The 14,771-nt window shown below is 42.2% G+C and overlaps 1 protein-coding gene across 9 annotated transcripts in view; it reads left to right on the top strand.

Annotated features, from left to right (window-relative positions):
* The window catches only part of kcnma1a (potassium large conductance calcium-activated channel, subfamily M, alpha member 1a), a 308,219-nt gene that overhangs the window by 126,595 nt on the left and 166,853 nt on the right, over positions 1-14,771 (top strand). The window lies entirely within an intron of this gene.

Raw genomic sequence — 14,771 nt, 5'->3', positions numbered from 1 at the left:
TGTTGTCCTGATAATACTTTTCAAACCAGATGGTTTAGGTTTAGGAAGGGCTTGGGTTGAGTCATTGGTCATTCGTGAAAAAAAATGTATGCAGCCATTGTTATTGTGGTATGTTGCTAAAATATGCATTTTACACAATTAATGAACAAAATGCATTGCAACAGGTCTACTCTGTGACTTCTATGTTGGGGGCTTGTATTATCATTTAGAGGTCTAGTTTCTGTGTGTGGCTCTTCCATTACCTTCTACCATGGTTAACAGAGGGAACAGACTTGTTTTGTAACACACCTTGTGGTTTTACAATCTGAAAATGGGAGTCCTCAATTTGTCCCAATGACTGATTCCCACTGCAATCCCTTTTACTGGCTTGTCGTGATTATTTCCCCACCTAAAGAGTCTCACCCTTGTTCCCTCATTTTTCCTCTCCTCTGTCTCGCTTCTGTCCATTAAACACCCTGTTTGTCACCTGGAGCGTTATTAGAATGATCCAGACTCGTTTATTCTCCTCCCTCTATCCATCCTCCTCCCTCCATCCGACGGTCTGAAAGGTCAGACCACCAGACAGACAGACAGTGATGATTCATTTGCTACCTACCTGTCCTCAAGGCTTCTTATTGGATCAGGGTCACACATGACTTATCGTGATGTCCCGGGCCCGAGACATGTGTTGCATCCTCATTCATTGTTTCCTTCAAACTAAAGGGTTCAAGACAGTTCACAATGAGAACAGTGACTTTTCTTTAGAGAACAATCACAAATCCAAACTGTTTAAGGACTCAGTGGAAAGACGACACAGTTTATTAATGACCAGCAGTTTTGATGAATGACAATCCTTTTCAAGGAGAAAAAGGCAGGAACCTCATCTTGGGAAGTATGCTGTGTTTGTACTAAATATCTTACCATTTCATTATTTGGTAGAGTTGTGTAGCTCTGATGCCTGTCAAACTTTGTATTCTGTGGTTTATTCTACAGTTATCCCAAAACACTTAGCTAATTACAGAAAGGCCACTGAACTGTGGATTTCAAAACAAACCATGTGCTCTGAGGTCATTAAAAATGGCCTTCCTGGAGAATGACATTCTGTCTGCATTTGATTATCATTTATGTGCAGCTGACATCTCCAGCTCAGGAGCTGCAGAGCCTGTTTATTGAGATTGTTGTTCAGCAAGGATGGCATGCTAGTGCAAAACACGGGCATACAAACAGACAGTCGGACAGCTAGCCAGCCAAACAGACAGTCAGACAGACCAACATTCTGTGGCCAGCCTGGTCACTGTCAGTAGGCGGTGACTCATTGCTTTAGTAATGACGCACAGCAAATGGACCAGAACCTGCACATGCATGGTCACCGATCCACAACCCACCATCACCAACTCCACATTTCATAAAACCTCCCTTTAAAGGCCCAGTGCAGTCAAAAACGTGATTTACACTGTTTTATATGTATATTTCAACACAGAGGTTTGAATAATACTGTGAAATTGTAGGAATTGCTCTTTGCTAAGAAGCTATGTTTGTTTCTTTTTGGGAAATTTTATTGAAAACAATTACACTTTATTGTTGCCCAGAAATGATTTGATATTTAGATAAAAACAGCTGCTTTGGACCTTTAAACCTCATTGAAAGATCTGCCTTTAAAAACTACCCCAGACACACACATCGGACAGGATACCACCTCATTCTACTAAGATCTTGATATGGTCTAATTGGTGAAACAAAACATACACTTAAACATGCATGTTTGTGTGCAGAAACAATGTTCTTTCAACATGCTGAGTTTGCTTTATTCCAACATACTGTACAGTGCCTATATGAGTATTAGTATGTCCACTGTCAGTCTTTCTCTCCATCCATCACCAGCCAGGCCTGAGTCAGAGCGAGTGGGAGTGAGAGGAAGAGAGGAGGAATGAGAGGAGGAGATGGGCTGTATGTCTACCTCTGTTTTATTGGTTGGACAGCTTGTTATTGCAGTAACACGGCCCCTGTTGTAAGATGGATGATGACTATCCTCTCCCCCCTCAAACCTCAAAGTAAAAGGCAACCAAACCCTGTCAGATAATATTTTCGATCCACATGAACCCTCTGTATAGTAGAGCACGGTGATAGTGTCTGAATCGTGAAATGGCACCCTATTGCCTCTAGTGCACTACTTTTGACCAGGGCCAGACACCCAATTCTTCTCTGGTAAAAATAAGTGCACTATATTGGTAATAGGGTGCCATTTGGGACATAGTGATAGTGTGACTGTGTGGGTGCCAATGGTTGATGTACCTCATATTTCACCTGGCTTTATTGAACTGGCTGTAACTCTGTCTGTGAAAGCCCTGACAGGGAGTACTTTACAGTAGGTCTGGCTGTTCTCAGGTTCCTACTGACTATGCTGTTGTCACTCATGTCATATTTACACACTCTAATAGGCCATCACTAGAGACAGCAGAGTGGGGAACCATCTGCTAAGCCAGACGTCAGATTCCTTTACCCCCTGAAGAGATACTGTTTCCTGGGAGGAGAGGCTGGGCTGTGCCCCTAAGAAACACCACCATCACCTCTACCCCCTGTTCCTCTGGCTAATAGATTCCATGGGATCATCAGGGTACTGTAACAGCCCAAATATCAGGCATGATATGAGAGAGACAGGTTGGGAGGGAGGGAAAGAGAGAGACGCATGAGATGAAGGGAAGGAAAGAGGTAGGAAGAAAGAAAGAGAGACCGATTTGTTATTTTATCTTTGCATTTCCTCAAAACTGCCCTCCTGATGCTGTTAGACCTTTTTCATTTAAATTACTACTCCCTCACACAGACGGCTACCCTATGCGGTGGCTGAGGGCGAAAGGTGGAGACATTTGAGTCTGTTTATTGATGTCTTCTTGTGTTAAAAGCTGATAATTAAATGGTTGGTAGATCTGCCTCCCTCTGGCTTCAAACTGTATCAGTATTGACTTCAAAGCCTTAATGTGTTGTCTGAAAACCTATAATGCTCCTCTCCTCTCCTCTCCCTCCCTCTCCTCTCCTCTCCTCTCCTCTCCTCTCCTCTCCTCTCCTCTTCTCTTCTCTTCTCTTCTCTTCTCTTCTCTTCTCTTCTCTTCTCTTCTAGCACTTCTCCTCTCCTCTCCTCTCCTCTCCTCTCCTCTCCTCTCCTCTCTCTCCTCTCCTCTCCTCTCCTCTCCTCTCCTCTCCTCTCCTCTCCTCTCCTCTCCTCTCCTCTTCTCTTCTCTTCTCTTCTCTTCTCCTCTCCTCTCCTCTCCGCTCCTCTCCACTAACATCAGTGCTGAAAGTCACTGCACTATTAAATGCTATATTAAAACAAGTCAGCAAGAAACACCTACAGGAGCTAACCGTGTTAATTAGCTGTTAAGGCATCATCCTACCAGTCAAGGACACATCGGTCGGTATGCGTGTGCATGCGTATGTGCACGTGTGTGTTTCAGATGAGCATAGCTGTTCTGAAGGTTGCGTCAACATATTTTCTCTTCTGCCACACCCCACTTTACCAACTGTCTTCCAGTAAGTTAGTAGCCTTGCATGAGCCTTGGCTTGTGTGAGCCAGCTCGTAGCATGATGCAGCTTGATGTACAAGTACGCCCCATTGACAAAATGCTAGTCTAACGCAGGGCCTTACCCCCAATCTATCTCCTTATGCGGAGTGCCAAGCAGAGACTCACTGAGTCCCATTTTTACAGTCTTTAGTATGACCGGACTCCCAATCTCAGGGCAGACACTCTAACCACAAGGCCACTGACCACAAGGCCACTGAACTGTCTTGCAGACCTGGGTTCAAATTCTTTATCTGTGCTTGATTGACCTTGCATGGCTTGTTGAACCGATATGATAATCCCAAAACCTGTAAACTCCAACCATCTGGCACTCCTGGCAGGCTAGAGCAAATACTAAAAGTATTTGAAAGATTTCAAATAGAATTTGAACGCAGTTCTGCCGCACCCCACTTTACCAGCTGTCTGGTCACATCAGCATGGAGAGGGGTGATAGATTACCTTTATAAACTTCCTACTTAAAACGACAACATATCTGTGCCGTCTCTTTTTAATATCTCCCTATTAAAAAACCCAGAAGTAGTTTACTTGATAGATAGACTGTGAACCCAGGGACGTTGGTACTCGCAGCTCCATCAATCGGACACTTAAACATTGTAATGAAAGTGTAGATCTCAGCCTGACAGCCAGGCTAAAAGGGTGTGCTTCCCCTTGTCACCAGACCTGTGTGTGTGTGTGTTGTGATTTAGTTTTATTGCACAGACAGTATCGCTCCAGATGTTAGCAGTAGCATTTACACAGGCAAATTACTTTCTTAGTTATTTCTAGTGGAATATCACAACGGCAACATCACATCTCTCATCCTCCAACTCACAAGGGTGATTGAAGAGCTCTCTCCTTCCATCTCTCTCTCTCTTTCTCCATCTTCTCTACAGCTCTCTCACTCAATCTCTCTCCCTTCCTCCTTCAATCTTCCTTTAATCTTTCCTCTTCTTCCCTCACTCTCTTAGCTCTCTGCATGAGTTTTGGACTGGAGATTGAGTGCAACAGAACAGAGTAGTGGCACTGAGTTTTTCCCACTCATGGTTTCCTTGTGTAATTGATTAGGCCTGGGGGGTTCCGCCCTCAGCCCCCAGTTTAAATTGTTTCCCTGACAGTCAGCTCAGGGAATGTAATTGTACATGCAAGCGGTCCAAGATGTGATTGTATATAGCCACTTTATGTGGCACTTTCAATCCCGCTGGGGCGGTGATGGAGGCAGGGATGCGGTGGCGGGTTGCCTTGAGGGGTGGTGGTGCGCATTGTAAAAAGGCTTGTTGCCGATATTAAACCCATAAAATTCTCTGTCTCTTGGGAAAATGCAGGCTACCGACTGACGTACAATCTCAGCCTCTGGCCAGCCGGGGAGGGAGCTGAACTTTTCACTGTGAGCAGTGTGCTCATCTCAGTCGGGCCTGATATTGAATATTGATATGAGTGTCCACTTTAGTCAACCATAAATCAATCAAACATACAGGCAATCAGCTACTGAAAGGTCGGAGGTTGGCACTCATTGGCTTTATGTCAAAGTATGTCCACACAAACAATGAGGGCTGGGTTAATTCCTGTTTAATGGGGGGTCAAGGCTTGGGGAGGAAATCATACCTGGAACTTATTGATTGGCCGATTTCTATTTTACCCAGGAGGCACTTGGGGTCCTGCATGTACTGTCTTCTTCATCTATTGTTCAGTAAATAATTTGGTAATCTTGTATTTATTCTACACCACTAGGGTGTTTTTTTTAAAGGATGACATGAGGAAAGTCAAGATATTTTCATGATTTGTTTTTCTGGCACAATGGTCATAGTAGAATAGAAAAGCGTCTTTGTCTAAACATGCTGGTACTGCTGCAGTTCCATTTCTTAAGTATGCCCTATCTCTTAGTTGTGTACAAAGAATATTAATGATCTGTCTTGTAATGAATGAATAGCTGTAGGAATGTTTTCTTTCTTCAGTTGAAAGAACAATAAGCATAACAATAGGCTAAAAGAACTGGAGGGTTATTGTGTTGTGTAACTATTCCCTGCGTAGAGATTGCAGTGCAATCTTCCTTTTGAACTTCGAATAAGTTTGAACTTCTCTTTAAAGATGTGCTGGGATCCAGGTGGGTTAGGCTTGGGCTGCGTCTCATAAGGCTTCCTCCTGTTCTCATGTATATGTCCCCAACTCTGCTTCACTGTAGGTAGTCACGGTCAGTCACCACAGAGCTTTCACCTATCCTGCATGATTTCAGATCAGTGCAGAATCTGATGGAGAGGAGAAAAGGAGAGGGAGTCATGTTAGACCTACACAGGAGTGTGAGGCAAGGTGGTACGGTGGACAGCTCGTAATTAAGATTTTTCCTGGTTGAAAGGGCCCTTGTGGGAACCAGTCAGAGATCCACCTGGCTGGCTGTACAGGTCTGGATGAGATGTGGCAGAGGCCCTACAACACAGCTGGTTACTCCAAGATGCTTCATCTCTCCAGTGTTACTGATAGACTGCAGACTGATACAGATTACTAATGTCCTTCTCTGCAATACACAACAGAGTCTCGAGGTACAGTGCATTCGGAATGTATTCAGGTCCCTTGACATTTTCCACATGTTACGTTACAGGCTTATTCTACAAGTTATTACATCTTTTTTTAAATGTTCAATCTACATACAATACCCCATAATGACAAAGGAAAAACAGGTTTTTAGAAATTTTGCAAATTTATTACCAATAAAAAACTATCACATTTACATAAGTATTCAGACCCTTTAATCAGTACTTTGTTGAAGCACCTTTAGCAGCGATTACAGCCTCAAGTCTTCTTGGGTATGACACTACAAGGTTGGCACACCTATATTTGGGGAGTTTCTTCCATTCTTCTCTGTCGATCCTCTCAAGCTCTGTCAGGTTGGAGGGGGAGCGTCGCTGCACAGCTATTTTCAGGTCTCTCCAGAGATGTTCGATCGGTTTCCAGGTTCTGGCTGGGCCACTCAAGAACATGCAGAAACTTGTCCCAAAGCCGCTCCTGCATTGTCTTGGTTGTGTGCTTAGGGTCGTTGTCCTGTTGGAAGCTGAACCTCCTAGTCTGAGATCCTGAGCGCTCTGGAGTAGGTTTTAATCAATGATCTTGCTGTACTTTGCTCCGTTCATCTTTGCCTCGATCCTGACTAGTCTCCCAGTCCCTGCTGCTGGAAAACATCCGCCACCACCATGCTTCACTGTAGGGATGGTGTCAGGTTTCCTCCAGATGTGCCGCTTGGCATTCGGGCCAAAGAGTTCAATCTTGGTTTCATCAGACCAGAGAATCTTGTTTCTCATGGTCTGAGAGTCTTTAAGTGCCTTATGGCAAACTCCAAGCGGACTATCATGAGCCTTTTACTGAGGAGTGGCTTCTGTCTGGCCACTCTACCATAAAGGCCTGATGGGTGGAGTGCTGCAGAGATGGTTGTTCTTCTCGAAGGTTCTCACATCTCCACAGAGGAACTCTGGAGCTCTGTCAGAGTGAACATCGGGTTCTTCGTCACTTCCCTGACCAAGGCCCTTCTCCCCTGATTGCTCATTTTGGCCAGGCGGCCAGCTCTAGGAAGAGTCTTGGTGGTTCCAAACTTCTTCCATTTAAGAATGATGGAGGCCACTGTGTTCTTGGGGACCGTCAATGCTGCAGAAATGTTTTGGTGTCCTTCCTCAGATCTGTACCGACACAATCCTGTCTCTGAGCTCTGCGGACAATTCCTTTGATCCTAATGGCTTGGTTTTTGCTCTTACATGCACTGTCAACTGTGGGACCTTATATAGACAGGTGTGTGCCTTTCCAAATCATGTCCAATCAATTGAATTTACCACAGGTGGACTCCTATCAAGATGTAGAAACATTTCAAGGATGATCAATGGAAACAGGATGCCCCGTGATTTCAATTTTGAGTCTCATAGCAAACGGTCTGAATACTTATGTAAATATGTTTTTTCTCTTTTTTTCTAAAACTGTTTTCACTGTGTCATTATGGGCTATTGTGTGTAGATTGATGAGGAAAATGTGTTATTTAATCAATTTTAGAAGAAGGCTATAACGTAATAAAATATGGAAAAAGTCAAGAGGTCTGAATGCTTTCCGAAAGCATTGTATACCCCCCTCTTGCTCAGAACAGCCTCAATTTGTCAGGGCATGGACTCTACAAGATGTAGAAAGCGCTCCACTGGGATGCTGGCCCATGTTGACTCCAAGTTGGCTGGATGTCCTTTGGGTGGTGTACCATTCTTGATACACACAGGAAACTGTTGACCGTAAAAAAATCCAGCAGCGTTGCAGTTCTTGACACAAACCAGAGTGCCTGGCACCTACTACCATTCTGAATGTTTTGTATACTCAGTACAGTTCATGATACTCTGTTGACAATACTGCTATCACTCCTCCCTATTATTCTCATCATGGTATATTGAGTGTGAGTTACTGTATAGGTAGGAAGTTGTGTATTTAGAGTGAGAGGATGGCTACAGATGAAGGATATTAATTTGACCTACATTGTCACAACAAAATAATCCTGTAGCAACAGGATTTTAAGGTTTAGTCCATTAGATCTTTGTTGCTTGATCGGTGGTTAGTCAATTAGCTGGCCAAAAATAGGCTACATGAAATGTGTAACACTGTTAATATAACCATGTGTTATTTGTTTTTTTTAGTGAATTCATCTAAATCACAAGCTAATCTGCATTGCTTGTGATGCAGGAAAATTCTCAGCAACAAGAGTGATCAAATTAAGGTCATACATCTGTATCTAGCTGTGTAGTTATATAGTGAGAGCAGGGCTACTATCACACAGGTGATACACTTCTCATTAACCTTGAGGAGATGAAAAGAAACCTTGATTTAATTAGATTTTTAAAAAATAAAAAATTGTCACTATCTTGTCTCCTTGGAGCTCAGACCCATCCACCTCTAGTAAAGATCAGTGTGGTTTGTTGGATGGATGAGTTAGCTAGCCTGGTGAAACCAGACTGATCACAGTTTCACTGTTAAGCGTAGCATTCAGTGTGGTTTGACCAGGCTATGTGGAACCTGGAATAAACTGCAGAATATCTAAAAGGCCATAGTGGATGAAGAACAACACAACAGGATGTGGACAGTGCAGTCAGAATATCTAAAAGGCCATAGTGGATGAAGAACAACACAACAGGATGTGGACAGTGCAGCCAGAATATCTAAAAGGCCATAGTGGATGAAGAACAACACAACAGGATGTGGACAGTGCAGTCAGAATATCTAAAAGGCCATAGTGGATGAAGAACAACACAACAGGATGTGGACAGTGCAGCCAGAATATCTAAAAGGCCATAGTGGATGAAGAACAACACAACAGGATGCGGACAGTGCAGCCAAAAGTGCCCTTATTGTTTTTATCTAACTTCACTCACTGAGCGTGGCCCTATCCTTTAGCCTTATTGTTTTATCTAACTTCACTCATTGAGCGTGGCGCTATCCTTTAGCCTTATTGTTTTATCTAACTTCACTCACTGAGCGTGGCCCTATCCATTAGCCTTATTGTTTTATCTAACTTCACTCATTGAGCGTGGCCCTATCCATTAGCCTTATTGTTTTTTCTAACTTCACTCATTGAGCGGGGCCCTATCCATTAGCCTTATTGTTTTTTCTAACTTCACTCATTGAGCTTGGCCCTATCCATTAGCCTTATTGTTTTTTCTAACTTCACTCATTGAGCGTGGCCCTATCCATTAGCCTTATTGTTTTATCTAACTTCACTCACTGAGCGTGGCCCTATCCTTTAGCCTTATTGTTTTATCTAACTTCACTCATTGAGCGTGGCCCTATCCATTAGCCTTATTGTTTTATCTAACTTCACTCATTGAGCGTGGCCCTATCCATTAGCCTTATTGTTTTTTCTAACTTCACTCATTGAGCGTGGCCCTATCCATTAGCCTTATTGTTTTTTCTAACTTCACTCATTGAGCGTGGCCCTATCCTTTAGCCTTATTGTTTTATCTAACTTCACTCATTGAGCGTGGCCCTATCCATTAGCCTTATTGTTTTATCTAACTTCACTCATTGAGCGTGGCCCTATCCATTAGCCTTATTGTTTTTTCTAACTTCACTCATTGAGCGTGGCCCTATCCTTTAGCCTTATTGTTTTATCTAACTTCACTCACTGAGCGTGGCCCTATCCTTTAGCCTTATTGTTTTATCTAACTTCACTCATTGAGCGTGGCCCTATCCTTTAGCCTTATTGTTTTATCTAACTTCACTCACTGAGCATGGCCCTATCCATTAGCCTTATTGTTTTATCTAACTTCACTCACTGAGCATGGCCCTATCCTTTAGCCTTATTGTTTTATCTAACTTCACTCATTGAGCGTGGCCCTATCCATTAGTCTTATTGTTTTATCTAACTTCACTCACTGAGCGTGGCCCTATCCATTAGCCTTATTGTTTTATCTAACTTCACTCACTGAGCATGGCCCTATCCATTAGCCTTATTGTTTTATCTAACTTCACTCACTGAGCATGGCCCTATCCTTTAGCCTTATTGTTTTATCTAACTTCACTCACTGAGCATGGCCCTATCCTTTAGCCTTATTGTTTTATCTAACTTCACTCACTGAGCGTGGCCCTATCCTTTAGTCTTATTGTTTTATCTAACTTCACTCATTGAGCGTGGCCCTATCCTTTAGCCTTATTGTTTTATCTAACTTCACTCATTGAGCGTGGCCCTATCCTTTAGCCTTATTGTTTTATCTAACTTCACTCACTGAGCGTGGCCCTATCCATTAGCCTTATTGTTTTATCTAACTTCACTCACTGAGCGTGGCCCTATCCTTTAGCCTTATTGTTTTATCTAACTTCACTCACTGAGCGTGGCCCTATCCTTTAGCCTTATTGTTTTATCTAACTTCACTCACTGAGCGTGGCCCTATCCTTTAGCCTTATTGTTTTATCTAACTTCACTCATTGAGCGTGGCCCTATCCTTTAGCCTTATTGTTTTATCTAACTTCACTCACTGAGCGTGGCCCTATCCATTAGCCTTATTGTTTTATCTAACTTCACTCACTGAGCATGGCCCTATCCTTTAGCCTTATTGTTTTATCTAACTTCACTCATTGAGCGTGGCCCTATCCTTTAGCCTTATTGTTTTATCTAACTTCACTCATTGAGCGTGGCCCTATCCTTTAGCCTTATTGTTTTATCTAACTTCACTCATTGAGCATGGCCCTATCCTTTAGCCTTATTGTTTTATCTAACTTCACTCACTGAGCGTGGCCCTATCCTTTAGCCTTATTGTTTTATCTATTTCACTCACTGAGCGTGGCCCTATCCTTTAGCCTTATTGTTTTATCTAACTTCACTCACTGAGCGTGGCCCTATCCTTTAGCCTTATTGTTTTATCTAACTTCACTCATTGAGCGTGGCAATATCCTTTAGCCTTATTGTTTTATCTAACTTCACTCACTGAGCATGGCCCTATCCATTAGCCTTATTGTTTTATCTAACTTCACTCACTGAGCATGGCCCTATCCTTTAGCCTTATTGTTTTATCTAACTTCACTCATTGAGCTTGGCCCTATCCTTTAGCCTTATTGTTTTATCACTCATTGAGCGTGGCCCTTCCACTTATTGTTTTATCATTGAGCGTGGCCCTATCCTTTAGCCTTATTGTTTTATCTAACTTCACTCACTGAGCGTGGCCCTATCCTTTAGCCTTATTGTTTTATCTAACTTCACTCACTGAGCGTGGCCCTATCCTTTAGCCTTATTGTTTTATCTAACTTCACTCATTGAGCGTGGCCCTATCCTTTAGCCTTATTCCGTGGCCCTATCCTTTAGCCTTATTGTTTTATCTAACTTCACTCACTGAGCGTGGCCCTATCCATTAGCCTTATTGTTTTATCTAACTTCACTCACTGAGCGTGGCCCTATCCTTTAGCCTTATTGTTTTATCTAACTTCACTCACTGAGCGTGGCCCTATCCTTTAGCCTTATTGTTTTATCTAACTTCACTCACTGAGCGTGGCCCTATCCTTTAGCCTTATTGTTTTATAACTTCCTTTAGCCTATATTAGCCTTATTGTTTTATCTAACTTCACTCATTGAGCGTGGCCTATCCTTTAGCCTTATTGTTTTATCTAACTTCACTCACTGAGCGTGGCCCTATCCATTAGCCTTATTGTTTTATCTAACTTCACTCACTGAGCATGGCCCTAGGCTTTAGCCTTATTGTTTTATCTAACTTCACTCATTGAGCGTGGCCCTATCCTTTAGCCTTATTGTTTTATCTAACTTCACTCATTGAGCGTGGCCCTATCCTTTAGCCTTATTGTTTTATCTAACTTCACTCATTGAGCATGGCCCTATCCTTTAGCCTTATTGTTTTATCTAACTTCACTCACTGATTGCGTGGCCCTATCCTTTAGCCTTATTGTTTTATCTAACTTCACTCACTGAGCGTGGCCCTATCCTTTAGCCTTATTGTTTTATCTAACTTTCACTGAGCGTGGCCCTATCCTTTAGCCTTATTGTTTTATCTAACTTCACTCATTGAGCATGGCCCTATCCTTTAGCCTTATTGTTTTATCTAACTTCACTCACTGAGCGTGGCCCTATCCATTAGCCTTATTGTTTTATCTAACTTCACTTTATCCTTTAGCCTTCTTCACTCATTGAGCGTGGCCCTATCCTTTAGCCTTATTGTTTTATCTAACTTCACTCATTGAGCGTGGCCCTATCCTTTAGCCTTATTGTTTTATCTAACTTCACTCACTGAGCGTGGCCCTATCCTTTAGCCTTATTGTTTTATCTAACTTCACTCACTGAGCGTGGCCCTATCCTTTAGCCTTATTGTTTTCACTCTAATCCTTTAGCCTTATTGTTTTATCTAACTTCACTCAGCGTGGCCCTATCCTTTAGCCTTATTGTTTTATCTAACTTCACTCACTGAGCGTGGCCCTATCCTTTAGCCTTATTGTTTTATCTAACTTCACTCATTGAGCGTGGCCCTATCCTTTAGCCTTATTGTTTTATCTAACTTCACTCATTGAGCGTGGCCCTATCCTTTAGCCTTATTGTTTTATCTAACTTCACTCACTGAGCGTGGCCCTATCCATTAGCCTTATTGTTTTATCTAACTTCACTCACTGAGCATGGCCCTATCCTTTAGCCTTATTGTTTTATCTAACTTCACTCACTGAGCGTGGCCCTATCCTTTAGTCTTATTGTTTTATCTAACTTCACTCACTGAGCATGGCCCTATCCTTTAGCCTTATTGTTTTATCTAACTTCACTCACTGAGCATGGCCCTATCCTTTAGCCTTATTGTTTTATCTAACTTCACTCACTGAGCATGGCCCTATCCTTTAGCCTTATTGTTTTATCTAACTTATCACTGAGCATGGCCCTATCCTTTAGCCTTATTGTTTTATCTAACTTCACTCACTGAGCATGGCCCTATCCTTTAGCCTTATTGTTTTATCTAACTTCACTCATTGAGCGTGGCCCTATCCTTTAGCCTTATTGTTTTATCTAACTTCACTCACTGAGCATGGCCCTATCCTTTAGCCTTATTGTTTTATCTAACTTCACTCATTGAGCGTGGCCCTATCCTTTAGCCTTATTGTTTTATCTAACTTCACTCACTGAGCATGGCCCTATCCATTAGCCTTATTGGGAGCCAAACAGAAGTTTTGAATTTCATGTTTGGCAGCATGGCCCTCGCTCTTTCCAGCCAAATACTGACTGACATTTTTAAGCGCACACAGGATGAAAGGTTTCACCACACATTCTGAATCAGGAGGCAAAGTAATTGACCCACCCGGCTTCTAATATAAATGGTATTGCAGTGATACATTTTTGACATTATTAAGGATGCCCGGTATGAATCATGCTATGATTATGTGTACATAATGGATTTGTGGTAGCAGTAACTACAGTAGGTCCAAAGAGAAACACACTGTCCTCCATACAGTAGATGACTATATTCTCCTCACACTGGCAGTTGCAACAATACAATTTCTTAGCTGTCTCTCATTACACTTCCTATCATGGTCATTAGTCAGATAGCCAGCTAGGTACACCGGGTTCACTTCTTATTTCTCCAGTCATTAAGTTACATTGAAGGTGTTCAAACAATACAGAATTCTAGCTTGTTAATGCTGGTGTTTTTTTAAGTATTGTCTTCTATGCTGATGCTATCGATGCCGTCTTACTTACTTGGTAGACTGTTTTGAATTCTTGGATAATGTTCTGAGATCTGCCTTGGTGGACCATGTGCAGACACATTTGGCTGTTCTCCCACTGCTTTGGAGCTATCTTTATAGTGTGATCTTTACTGTGTGTTTTCTAAAAGTCTTCTAAATACAGTGAGGTTTTAGATGGAGTAAGGTTTCAAATGCTCTGAGATGTGGTGGTGTTTAAAAGCACTTAGGGGAAGGAAAATTAACAGTGAGACATTTTTACCTCTACAGGATCTCCATCATATCATGCATCATACTCTTTCCTACCACTCTACCCTTTACAGATACAGTGCACGCACACACAGGTAGAAATCAGTGTGTGAAGTGATCAGTAGTTACCGTTCACAAAGTGTCTCACGATCCTCCTCGTGGAACCAGATATCCGTTTACTCCTCTCCGATTTAAACATAATTCACTACGGCTACGGCCCCTATGCGCCCTGGTCAAAAGTAGTGAACTAAATAGGGAGCAATAGGGTGCTATTTGGATCTAGCCCTAGAGTCTGTAGAAACAAAGAGCTGAGTGGAATGAATGGCCATTACAGTATAATCAACTGTCTAGGCTCAACTCCTTACTGGCTTTCTATTGAAGTCTACTGTGGATTACCTTATAGCTCACATTCCAAACGTCTCCTTATATGGGTGGTATTCTGGTTTAAGATCCCCATACTTATCTCAAGTGTTCCTGAAAGTCTTCAATTGACAACAACGAATGATTAACGCAATGTCTTGGTTGTGCATGATTATCTCAACTGGATCAGGCACTTTGAATGATGATCAAGTGAGGCATTTCGTATTTTTTTTAAATATTTAAAAAAAAATATTTTACCTTTATTTAACCAGGTAGGCAAGTTGAGAACAAGTTCTCATTTACAATTGCGACCTGGCCAAGATAAAGCAAAGCAGTTCGACAGATACAACGACACAGAGTTACACATGGAGTAAAACAAACATACAGTCAATAATACAGTATAAACAAGTCTATATACAATGTGAGCAAATGAGGTGAGAAGGGAGGTAAAGGCAAAAAAGG

Source organism: Oncorhynchus tshawytscha, linkage group LG01 (genome assembly GCF_018296145.1).
Source record: "Oncorhynchus tshawytscha isolate Ot180627B linkage group LG01, Otsh_v2.0, whole genome shotgun sequence".
NCBI classification, from domain to species: domain Eukaryota; kingdom Metazoa; phylum Chordata; class Actinopteri; order Salmoniformes; family Salmonidae; genus Oncorhynchus; species Oncorhynchus tshawytscha.
Note: the sequence above shows the minus strand (reverse complement) of the source record. Positions and strands in the feature narration are given on the sequence as shown.